At 31.6% G+C, this 13,976-nt stretch overlaps 1 long non-coding RNA gene across 1 annotated transcript; it reads right to left on the reverse strand.

The window, feature by feature from the left end:
• Nucleotides 1–4,204: 4,204 nt before the first annotated feature.
• LOC143046932 (uncharacterized) lies at nt 4,205–13,749 on the reverse strand. Its single transcript, XR_012969314.1, has 3 exons — nt 13,482–13,749; nt 8,905–8,965; nt 4,205–5,179 (listed from the first exon to the last, which is right to left on the reverse strand). It is a non-coding gene; the product is annotated as an uncharacterized LOC143046932 (long non-coding RNA).
• Between the last annotated feature and the right edge of the window lie 227 nt (nt 13,750–13,976).

The following is a 13,976-nucleotide window of genomic DNA, read 5'->3' on the forward strand; positions in this document are numbered from 1 at the left end:
CATGATTGATTGGTATGAAAAAAGAAGAAGATTCCAAGGTGACAATCATAAATCTATGGCAAGCTGTTTTTGTCAAATCTTGTACATGTCCAATATTAAAACCATTTTCTACAAAACATCAGAATAACAATGATCTGAGATTAAATTGGTTAAAAAAGACACATTGAGAATTAGATTTACTCATGGCGAATTAAAATCACTCACTGGGTAATAAAACCTAAGATTTGCGTGCAAATTTAATGCGTACTTATTTCATATATACTTGAGTTTTACTATGATGGCGTCCTAAGATTCCTATGGATGAAAATTGTGAGCATTACATCTATCATTATTTAACCTTAGGTACCCAGAGTTCACCAATATTTTAAGTTAACTTGCTGTTCATAGGTTATCAACCCTACCACATTTAAAAGTAAGGGTAAATAAATGAAAATGGACAGTAAGGCAAGTGTGATTGGTTTTTGACGGGCGTAAAAGCGGGAAAAATTTGGAAAAATATATAATCTAGACAAAGCTTAGAAAAAGCTATCTAGTATTTAATTGTACATGCAAAGTAAAATTACTCGTATTTGTACTTTTGGAAACGGCATTTATCTTATTAAAAAGAATAGATAAATATATACCTTTTAAACTTTTTTCTGGTGGAGGTAAGGTTGAAAATTAAAGAAATAGGGCTGTACGGAAGTTGGCACGTAATGTAAAAAGTAACTTGGAATAAGAAAGTGCGGGATAAGGATAGGATTCGTTAGATAACGATTTGTTAATTGATTGAATGTTGTTTGCTCAACACGAGTAGAGTGTGGATTTCTCCACAAACGAAAAGGATTATATGTCGACATTATGACTGATTTTAAAACAAAATTTTGTTAGAATGAACGTCTTACATAAAAAATCATTTTATTTTTTAAATACGTAATAGGACATTTATAGGAAAAGTCATGTGTGTAAAAATATCAATCAATCAAATTGAATAATTGGGACGTATTCATTGTAATCTTATAAATCTAGACTGCTGTCAATAGTTATTAATCCACAGAAGATAAATTCATAACTAGGAACAAGTATTCTTTTGTGACATTATGGTTCTACATCAATCAGATACGTTAACACGAATAGAGTATAAATAGAGTATAAAGTTTTCCCAAAACGAGTCATCGGATAACATACACAATATTACTGATTGCTCTGTCTTAATAGAACCACGAAAATGACCTACCGAATTAGACTATTTACCGGGTTTGTAATAACATGAGCAACACGACGGGTGCCACATGTGGAGCAGGATCTGCTTATCCTTCCGGAGCACCTAATATCACCCCAGGTTTTGGTTGGGTTCGTGTTTCTTAGTCTTTATTTTTTTATGTTGTGTCTTTTGTACTATTATTTGTCTGTTGTCAGTTTATTTTCAATGTATGAGTTAGACTGTCCCACTGATATATGGAATTTTTAAACGAACTTGACTGGCTATACAGCCCTTGCACAGTCGGGTATCTTTCGCCCCTCTTTTATACGTCCAATCTTAACATTTTGACAATTTCTACATAAAAATGCATTTTTTGTAAACAAGTAATATGACATTCCTGGTAAAATACGAGTAATGTATGGAAAAGTTACCAATGCATTGAAATAAAATTTCTCTTGTCCACAATTTTTTGAAGAACAATCCATTTAATATTTATCTCCAGGTGGACACCACTACTCTTTGACATTTAACTCCTAGAGATATCCTCAACTAAGAAGCTGCTGCTTAAGTAATTTGAAAAAAAAGAGAGTAAATAATATAGAAAGAAAATCATATTATAACTTACTGATGCAATTCGACCTATGTGCTAGATGATTTTGTTTTATGGAATATTTACTCGATCGTTTCGATGTATTTACACATTCCTGGTTTTCAGATGATAATGTTTGAACTTTTCAGTGTTATTATTTCAATTGCTTGTCCTTCAAAATACTTATCTCTTACTTATTTACCGGGTTTGTAATAACATGAGCAACAAATGTCGGGTGCCTGTGATCATCCCAGTTTTTAGTAGGGTCTTCAGTTTTCTATGTTGTGTCTTGTGTACTATTATTTGTCTGTTTGTCTTTTTTTCTTTTTTTATCCATGGCGTTGTCAGTCTATTTTCGATCAATGAAATTGAAAGGCACTCAGGTATCTTTTGCCCCTCTTTTATCAACTATGTAACCTGTGATTAATATTACATGAAAACGTTCATATTTAAAGATCTCATTTGCAAGCGTAATTTAAACAAATATCCCCTTGTTGTGCGTAAAATATTTTTATTATATACGCATGTGCATTTCATTTTTTTGAATTTTTCACGTTCCTGATTTTGATTTTTTATGAAGAAGGGGATAATAAAAATTAAATTCAATGGACAAAACAATTGAAATAGGTGCGTAAGACACCCATACCACCTTAGTAATGAGTTTATATAGTCAATTTGATGACATGAATATAAGTATTCATCTAAATTGTTGCAGAAAAGTCAATTTTCAAATATATAGTTTTTCAGTCTATGGAAGAAGCGAATCGATATAAACGTTTCTTATATCGAGCGATATTGCCTTATATTAACGAGTTGCATTGTGGGAAATTTCAGACGAATGTTAGCATTTGTACGAAGAAATGCAGATTTCTCGGTATAAAGTAATGACTCTTTTCTTAAAACGGGGTGACATTTAACACGACATACGTCTGCTGTATAATTTCCATAAATTAATTTATATAATAACAAGCAAGGTGTATTTAAACGAGAAAATTGAATTGTTGAATAAATGAAACATAAATGCACGATTTATCATTTGTAGATGTACATATTCTATAAATATCATGCAGCAAATCCAGTGGAATGCATTTGAGATTAATTTAATTGTTTGCTTAGCCAAAATCCCCTATATAAAGTCAAAGATACTGCTATAGTTTATTATATCAATGCGATGTTTGTCTAATGTAATAGTGATATGTTTTTAATATCAAAAAATTATTAATGCGATACTTTTCTAATATAACTGCTATAGTTTTCTAATATAAAATGAATGCGATAAAACGTCACAATGCATGTCAAAAAAACTGCCAACATAATTCACAAACTTAGTACACGACCGGTTTAATGTTTGAGGATCAATATGACTAAAATTTCGTAACAAAATTAACGCTTACATGAACTTATCATTTCGAAAATGTTGCTTGACCTTATTTATATTTGACAGTGTTAACAACCTGTTCAGTCAATTGTATTCAACCACATGGTTTAACCGACTTATTCTGTTTGAAGTGATGATGCAATGGCGTAATTTAAATGCGGTTATATATAGTCTACCGACCTATTAGATTCTAATATAGGTCACATTGCTATAGCCTATTCACATGGGTAATATCGAAATAGACAAAAAAAATCGTTACTTAAAAGGATAAAAAATCATTCAACAATCCAATCCAATACAGTTTCCAATTACACTTGACAATGAATATTCAAATGGTAAAATAAATATTCCATACAAATAAGATGTACAAATATTGATGTCCCAAACTTTGAAGATACCAACTGAGTAGCCTCAAACTATAAATAGAACAACTTCAGATACTTTCAGGTAATATATGTTAATTTGTTAAGTCAAGTGCTTGTGACCATCCACAAGAACTTACGGTCATCCGGTTTTCAGTACTCTATAACTTTTATTGCATTCTCAATTTTTATCAAATTTTCAGAAGCCTTGCAAATAAACTTGTTCCAAAAATACTGAACTCCGAAGAAAATTCAAAACAGAAAGTTCCATATCAAATGGCAAAATCAAATGATAAAACACACCAAACGAATGGACAACAATTGTTATATTTCTGACTCGGTTCAGGCATTTTCAAATTTTGAAAACGGTGGATCGAACCTGGTTTTCTAGCGCCAAATCCCTCATGTGTACGACATTCTAATCAAATTCTGTCATATTTACAATGATGCGTGAACAAAACAGACATAATAGGTAAAATTGTCAAAACATTGGTACAGCAGTGTAATATTAATACTTATAAGTACTAATATTGATATAAAAAAAACACTGCTATGATATTTTAAAAGTATTGCATTAATATTAGAATTAATAGCATTTGTTTATTTATGTATATAAGAAAAACACAGCACTTCAAATTTTACACGGACTTAAACCTTTGCTTCTTACTAACTCCTGAATGTATATTTAGACTCAATTGATGTTTATATTTGAACAATAAGTTTTAAAGTTAGTATTTTCTTCATTTTTCGTTGCCGAAAACAACATTTTCCGCATGGAATGTCTGCATATTTACAATTGATATTTGACAATATCGCTATGTGATATAAGAAACGTTTTTATCGATTCGCTTCTTCCATAGACTGGTAATCATATTACGGTCATATCCTATTAACAATGTTATAACTAAAATAACATTACAAATGTGATAACGTTTACTTAGTGACAATTAACATTTTATTTCGAGTAGTATAGTCACTGTGTAAATTTAACTACATTATCGGGTATGATAACTCTGTTTCAAACAAATACTGTGCAGGTTATACAACTGTAATTGCATATATATTTTACGTGCACACATGTAACCAATAAAAACACAGAGGGATATTACACTCAAAAGTCTATATTTTTCAGATTGATGATTTTATTCCTAATTTGAGAAATTTTGCTAAGGAAAAAAAAACCACTTTTAGCTTTAACACGAACAACGATTCATTCGATTTCTATATAAGTCGTAGACTCTGTCTGAGATGAAGAATCAATATTGTAATCATCGATGGACTCGTATAACTTTGACCTAAGACTGTCTCCGGAATTTCTTTTTGATTCAGAGTCTATCATCGGATCTATTTCTGAATTTTCATACTTTGAACTTTCCTGTAATTGGTTGGCCAAATTTGATTTCAAGTTCCCTTCTTTATCGGAATCTTTGTATTTTAGTGATGAACTTTTTAGCAATTTTTTAAAAGCATTACAATCGCGGTCAGGTCTTGACTTTTCAACGTCCTTTTGTTTGCTCATTTCAATATTGACAATCGTAGGGTTTTCATGGCGTGTGACAAGTACATCATTTACTGATTCATAAATTTCGTCTTCCTGTTCAGGCCTATCTTGTATAGACATTGGCGTTAAATATTCAGAATTTGCATTCAATGTTGTTTTATATTTCCTGAAATTGTAATAATATAATTTTAAAATAACCTCAACGTTTTGCCAAACTGGAATCATATAGTAATACAGTCATAATTTGTTAATTAGAGATTCAAAGAGCAGTATGCTATATTTATTCATCAATATCGATTACATTATTTAGAAGTTTATAATGATGAATACGATCCGAAATCCTTCTATTAACGGTTCCTTGTGATGCCTTAAAAATGAAGGCAACACTAGATAACCGCTGTTAAATAGTCCAATTTGAATTGTCAAATTCAGATCCGTGTAACAAAACTTCTTGACTATTAATGTCGTCTTTACACTGAATCAATTTGATGTTTGATATGAACATATTAACTACTTTTGTCTTATATACATGATTTTTTTATCAGTTGAATTTGACTTTAAAACATATCTGCATGTAACTGCATTTCTCTCGTGTCTGTACTCAGTCTCGTTTTGTTGTGAGGATGTATAAGTACCCTTCCGCATCAACTTTTTGTTTTTGTTAGATGGACGTATTTCTAGTTGTACCCATCCGATGACATCAGCCTTTTTCATCTGATGTATTTGTATCATGGTGTTTTTGTTTGTATACATTGATCATCATGTCAGATGTTCCTCTGATTCAAAACGTCTATATTAACAAATTATCCCTCTACATATAGTTGCTTTTAACTTAATATCATAAACATGCAGTAGCTCATATTTATATCAACTTTCACCTACATATAGAAATTCAAAATAAAATATCTCTTATACAAAATCATGTAACATCAAACAGTATCACACATGGAAACAAACAACATTAAACAAAAAGTAAAATCACAAAAATACTGAACTTAGAGGAAAATCATTTCGGAAAGTCCATAATCACATGGCAAAATCAAATAACAAAACGCATCAAAAACGAATGGACAAGAACTGACATATTCCTGACTTGGTACAGGCATTTTCAAATGTAGAAAATGGTGGATTTAACCTGGTTTTATAGCGCTAATCCTCTCACTTTGATGACAGATTCATCAAATTCCGTTATATTTACATTGATGCGTTAACTAAACAGACAAAATAAATAAAATAGTCATAATATGGGTACATCAGTCATTATCGTATAACAATTTTAAAAAGAACAATTTAACAGAACACAAAAACATCTATCTACAAACACACATAAACCGTAGACGTCTACGAGTAACTCAACTATAATGGCATATAAAGATATATGTTTGTGTTTAAATATTTTTTTTATCGAGTTAAGCCATTTCAATTGATATTTTATAGTGTAGATTTCCATGTTGTGAAGTTACATTATTGTTTCAGGTATGGGTGAAGGTCGGTACCTATTAAAACGTTTAAGCCCGCTGCATTTGTTTGCACTTGTCCTAAGTCAGGAACCTGATGGTCCGCGGTTGTCGTTTGTTGATGTGGGTCATATGTATTTCTGTTTTTTTTTTATATAAGTTTTTCTCGTTTCTTATTTTATATATAGATTAGATATCGTTTGCCAGTTTGAATGGTTTCACACTACTCATTTTATGGCCCTTTATATCTTGCTGTTCGTTCTGAGCCAAGGCTCCGTGTTGAAGATCGTACTTTGACCTATAAAGGTTAAATTCCCCCGAGGGTATCATCAGCCCAGTAGTCAGCACTTCTGTGCTGACATGAATTATCATTGATATGGTCATATTTATAATTATCTGTTTACAAAATTTTTAAACATTTGAAATACTAAGGCTTTTCTACCTCAGGAATAGATAACCTTAGCTGTATTTAGCAATATTTTAGGAATTTTTGTCCTCGATGCTTCTTAACTATGTACTTTTTTTGGCCTTTTAAACTTTGTTAGGATTCGAGCGTCACTGATGAGTCTTTTGTAGACGAAACGCGCGTCTGGCGTAAATACAAAAGGAGTAGGTCCAGACACCTTTTTGGCTCCAAAATATAGCTGTTTTACAAAATTGTCAAAATATAAGTTTTTAGTTATTTATTGGAAAGTAGAATGCTTCTGCTACATACATATGGACTGTTTTTGACAATATAATACACATTTATCGGGTACTGTCATCATTAAGTCATGCTAAATTACTGAAATCGTCACAATTTTAGCATTTTAGTTAAATTTTAGACGTTTACATCTTAAATGAAAGTGGCCGCATTTGTGTTCATTCTTAATACTTAAATGTAAGTTGTATTTGATGATAATACACAACATATATACAGGTTGGGGATGAACCCGTTTGCCACTTTCATGTTGACAAACACCATTTGAAAAGTGATATTTTTGACGTATTTGATAAGATCATTCCGATGGCCGGAGCCAGAGGGTGATCTAACACTAACACACCAAGTCTAAGTGGGATAACTATTGTTCTTCCCAGCTGTTTAAGATAAGACGATAAAACATTTACAATTCATAAAATCTAGTTCAGAACGCCACACAACCTTTACAATATACTTTATATATTACTATATGATGTATACCCTTTATGACCCCAAACATGATGAGTAGATATCAACCAATGTCAACTCGGCCTACACTATATCGCCACTTTATAAAAAATCGTCCCACTCTTGTTTACCGACTCGCCCCACTTTTGAAAAAGTGTAAAATCAAATTGAACAATCAGTCTGAAAACTCATTTTTTAACGGAAAAGGTTTAAACCCCTCTGAATAAAGGTCTGACAACTCGCCCCACTTATAATGAGATCTTGCTTCCTTTAAGTATGTGAAATTACTATTAGTTTGTATCCAGTCGTTATGGTGAAGTAGTATGTGTCGTGGCTTGATATGCTAAAGGTCATGAGTTCGAATCCCAGCCTAATAGATATAGGAAGATGTGGTGTGAGTGCCAATGAGACAACCCTCCATCCAAATAACAATTTAAAAAAAGTAAACCATTATAGGTCAATGTGCCTTCAGCACGGAGCCTTGGCTCACACCGAGCAACAAGCTATAAAGGGCCCCAAAATTACTAGTGTAAAACCATTCAAACGGGAAAACTAACGGTCTAATCTATATAAAAAATGAAAAACAAGAAACACGTATAAATTACATAAACAAACGACAACTACTGTACATCAGATTCCTGACTTAGAACAGCTGCAAACATTTGCAGCGGGATTAAACGTTTTAATGGTACCCTACCTGCTTCTTTTTTCTGAAACAATAGCATAACATCACAACATAGAAAAACATACGATAAAATATCAATTGGCAGGCTTAACTCAATCAAAAAACGTAAATAAACACAATATGAACGAATAAATTTGATACACTGGATTTTTTCTAGAATAGAATGAATAGAGTCTTTTCCGTATAATTAATTATAAGTTTTATAGTGGATTTGACATTCCCGCCAAAATGTTACAGAACAAAGGAAAGCATGCATAACAAAGAAACTCAAACTGGGGTGATCTGGTAAGGGTAATCCGGCTCAGATTACACCTGTTAGAACAAAGGAGCTGGGATGTAACGTCTTATGAAGTCCGTCCTGTGGGAACATGCACGATCATATTAATGTATCGATTGGGATATGTAAACACCATACGACAGGCCACATGTTATGTTACTGTATATCAATTGGAAAGTTGAAATCATCCCGTTTGTCGTCCATCTATGTCAATGTTGAGGAAAATATTCTTTAAAGACATGCTCTCTTTAAAAATTTCGTTTAAGCTCTTTATTTTCATAACAAGATTTCATACATAATCATATCGATGTTAAAATGTACATACCTTTTGTAATAATATACCGACCCACATATACAAAGGATGACGATAATACTCACTACGATTGCTACAATTGAAAATAATGAATACTCAGGATTTTCTTCTAAAGGAAAATATCACCTTAGCCGTGTTTTTTGGAAACAAAATTCGGAATGAAGGGTCTTTAATGATCTCCAACTATTTACTTTATTTGATCTTTCTATTATTTTTTAAATTATAGTGTAAACTGATATCTCTTGTGTAGGCAAAAAAACGCGTGTTGTTTACAAAATTTTCAGCCTATTATCTATAATAATTTGATATACGGTCCATTAATAATGAAAAAAATATTCCATGTTGTGAGTAGTGCTGACCACTGATAAAAATCGTTTTAGTTGGACAAATAAAATATATCACATTGAGCAGTATAAACGTTCTTTTCTTTACGCTGCTTTAAGTGTATCTGTGTGACAGTATAACTTTCGAAACGTCACTTTCTTGGAAACGTTTTATATTTAGTGGAGTTATACGTATATGTAAGAGAATGATAATGATTATCTTTTTCTTCATGATTAAGTACGAGCCTTATTTCTTATTGCTCATTCTCTTACAAACTAAGAATTATATTGTAAAGTGCTCAAATCTCAAATGATCTCTTGATTGGTTTTATTCAAAAATTAGTTCCATTTCAGTGTAAATTAAATATGACAAGATGTTATAGTACGGTGACCAGACCCAATATTTTTAAAATTTAATCGTCAAACATACTATATGGCTATATTATATATCATTGGATTCGGAAAAATGAGTACTTTTGGAATATCGATGTCGTCAAAAAGAAATGTGGTAACAGTTTTGCACAAATTAAGGTCAAATATCAACATACTGTTTTCTTTTTTTTTCTTTCTACATTTTCAAAATTTAAAGATATAAGCAGCATTTTGTGTTAAATTTCTAATCAATTGACAATGAATGATCTCGAAAATGTGAAAAAAGGAACTTATTACTTAGTAATTGATTAATTCTGAAAATTGGCGTTTTTCAAACACTTGTTCTATTATACAAGTTCAATACAAATTCCGTTAAAGTTACAGTAGTTACCTTGATGGGTGCCGGGTGACATTCAACCTCAGCAATAAATGATAAATGTTGATTTCAATTAAAACCTTCTATCCCGAACGTTTATTTTGCAAAAGCTCACGCGTGTAATTCATTACAACAAAAAAACACTTATTACCTCGAAAACAGTTTAAAAATCCAATCAAAATGATCCACAAAACAGATTTCATTCAGGAGTATCTTCTGATTCATCTGTCAAGGAATTTCTACATAATTCTGACCCTTGACAGGAGCAAAGCTCCGTACATGTAAGGTTTTGTTATGAACAAACACTTTTTACATGGAGATTTTCCCTTACATGAACACATAAGATCCTGCAAGAATTCTGCTGACATGTGCCCTTCAAAATAAACGGGGTGTAATGAATTAGTTAATTTTCGTCAACCGTACTCTAAGGGTGACGGAACAGGGTTTTTAGCAATGTGCGATGCGGTCAAAATTGCTGATTCACAGAGAGGTAACCTGACTAAACCTACATCTTCACTGGTGGCACGCTTGACACGCATTTTATTCATATCATGATTTATAGAGATTCTTCAGATCATGCATCTACGAAACTAAATTCTTGCACAAACAAGGGCTTCATCTTCGTCAGTACTCCCAAAGCTCTGTAACTTCAATAGTGTCCTTCAAAGTCTTGTAGACTATTTTCTCACAGAGACGAAGTTGTGTCGCATCCGGTAAGAGTATGTACAGCAGGAGGTAGTTTATAAAATGTCTGGGGAAAGCAAGCACAAAGTTGGTGAACGGGTGAAAATCTTCAACTATTCTTTACACTGCTAATGTTCCCCATCTGCACCTACAACTCGCATGCATGTGTCATCTGTTTGTAGTAGTGAACACACAGAACACCACACCCGTATCAAAGGTCCGTATTATTATTCTGTCGCTCTTTCTCATTTCTGTTAACTTCATGTCAAAGTATAAGGCATTAATTAGCATACGAGTATTGGCCCTGGTTGAGTGCTAACCAAGTTACAACAGCCATTAACATTATTGTTTGAAATGACTTCGACAATTTCGGATTTGCAAACGTTCCGGCTAATTAAAGTTCACTATAAGGTGGAATCATAGAGGATATGTCATAGTTTTGAAGAAGAAAAACCACAAATTAAATTAGGGAGAGCCTGTTGGTTTTCTTTAACAGTCAGGAATCATTTTTCCTTCAATAATCTGATACACTTTGGTGGAAGCTGTAGTCTTTGTGCGGCTTTCCTTTTCCAGCAGAAAACTTTTTTGAGTTTTTCATGTCGTAGCGGTAAAAAAATGTTTGCTACTGTGTGGGCTAGAGAAAAGCATTGGATAATATTTTATAATAGTCAGCTGCAAGGTCGCCAATTGTTTTCCTTTTTTTTTTTATCATCAATACATTTAAGCAATGCCATACCACCTCAACAAACGACTCATACTCTTCACCACATTGCTGGCAGATACCATCATTAAGTCTTTCAACAACTTAAGAGGCAACGTTTACTCTTTACAGTAAAGGAAGTGATTCAGTACTTCTTCTCTGGAACACGATACATTTTTCAAATTAAAACACATGTGTTACCTTTTTACTACCAGGACCTAATCGCACAGGACTTCCTAATTCAAACATTTTCCAGATAACTACATGTTCAAATTCAGACTTGGTTGTTAATTTTTGAAATATATAAAAAGAAAAAAATCCATATCAAATAAACATATGAAAATAAGAAATCTTTTAAAAATACATAAAAAAAACCCCACGATAACGAACACGAAATGGTACCATGAACAAACAAAAAAGATCGTATTGAACAAATTTTAGCAATGAAAAATCGTTGTGATACGAAATAGCATTTATAGATTAAAATAATAGTATCGGTCCAGTTCAATATTTTTGTACAAGTAGAATTTCAAGAGGAAAATCTGTATCATCATTTTGTAGTGTATATTTTGTTTCAATGCACAAGTCGAAATAATGCTTCTGAGAGAAATGATTTTGAAATTGTTGTTTTATACAGGTTTGAAATATCATATAAATGTTGATTATTTTACATTTTACGTAAAAATAAATGAAACAAAATGAATTGAAACGTACTCTATTTTAAAAATTCAAAATATTCGTAGTGTTCAATTTTAACAAAAAAACTCTTCAATAACGGATTAATTTTGCTAAACTTTGTTTGAAATTGATAAAATAAGGTGTTACAACAATGTATATAATAACAAAAAGCTTATCACGAATGTTCTTTTAGAATGTTGGCCTTAAATCTTTTGAAAGTAAATTTTTCTTTAAAGTAAGGGAACGAACTTCGAAGCCCATTTTACAAAAATTGCACCGTACGATTTTTTAACGACAAGTCAAAATGTGAAATGTAACCTTTGAACTACTGATACTGTGATTTATAGCCGTATAGTCCGAATGACGACTAAACTCCTTAAATAAGCGACTTTTTCTTACTTGTCACCGTACTATTAGGTGACACATCAATGCAAAGAAAAGGTAGAAATTGTATACGTTTCCTGGTTGTGAGTATGAACGTAAACAGTGTAACATTTTAGCGAGGAATTATTCTTTTTTTATTTACAGTTTCAACCAATAAACACATTTGAGTTAACAAAGATTTTATTTCTCAGAGCCAATATTTCGGTCTGAAATTTGAAATCAAATGCTATTTTACTATGTCAGGGAAATGTTCTGATAAAAGACTTTTAAATGTTTAAACTTTTGATAAATCAAATTCCTTGTTTTTATTTATTTTATGGGAATACTGGTAATAATTATCTGTATTGTTTATTTTTTTAATTTTCGTTATAACATTACAGGTACAGTAAACTTCAACAAATTTTAATTTTTTGTTTGTTTCACACTTCAATTTTTATTCAGATCCTATCACTGCGATTGATCCTTTCAGTCTGGTAAATGTGCTGCATGGCAGTTGTAACTCATTTATAGAAACTCTTTGTAAATAGACACAAAGAGTAGAATAGTCCCTTACTAAAAACATGATATACATTTATTCTCCACAATTTAGAGACATCAAACCGTACATTATCAATGGTCGAGAGTACTTTGCTATATTCTAATGGTATAATTAAAATGTTAACATCTATTTCTAAAGGTTTTTTTAAGAAAAATGCTTGAGGTATGCTGTATTTTATGATTGTTCACAAAAATACTGAACTCCGAGGAAATTCAAAACGGAAAGTCCCTAATCAAATAGCAAAATCAAAATGATAAAACACATCAAACGAATGAAAAAATTAAATTCAAGGCATTTTATTGTAAAACAGTTGATTTATATAGTTGCTAATAATTTGGAGCTTTTATAAGCATAAGCATAAATTACACCACTTCAACCTTAAAAAATGTTTTTTTCTGCTGTTCTTAGAAAGATTTAAGTAGCAATTTAAGTTTTGCAAATACATGTTGCATTTACTTAGCGCTTGAATTATTCGTTCAATTAAAAATACCATGCATTTATTGAGAACCACTGTGCAATGTATTGTATACATACCTATTGTCGCCGTTAAATGTCTTTTATTTGTTGAACTAGTGGTTTCATGATGATGTGCTAAAGAATTGTTTGAGACTTGATCGGAAGAATTATTGATGACAGTTTTAGATTGGTACTGATATGCTGTAACATAAGAATCAATGGAAGATTTAGTAATGAAAGTCAAAATATTGAAAACATCTGAGTTCGTGGTGCTTTCGAAAGGGAAGGTCAATGTCTTTTCTGTTCTTTGAACAATTGTTGATCTTAGGTATGTGGACGATTCTTGAGGTTCTGAAAAGAAATAATATTTATCATAAATGTATTGCGTTATACTGGATAAGATAATATTTAAAAATATAAAATTTTCATTAAGAATACCAAGTCCAACTTTCTTTATTACTCTAGCTTTTATGTCAAAGCATAACAAATTCATAGCTTGATGACAAAAGCAATTTGATAATCAACAATAGCTTTTGGAAGACTGCTATTGATAAAGGCATGGTCATAGCAGAT

Source organism: Mytilus galloprovincialis, chromosome 9 (genome assembly GCF_965363235.1).
Source record: "Mytilus galloprovincialis chromosome 9, xbMytGall1.hap1.1, whole genome shotgun sequence".
Classification (NCBI taxonomy): domain Eukaryota; kingdom Metazoa; phylum Mollusca; class Bivalvia; order Mytilida; family Mytilidae; genus Mytilus; species Mytilus galloprovincialis.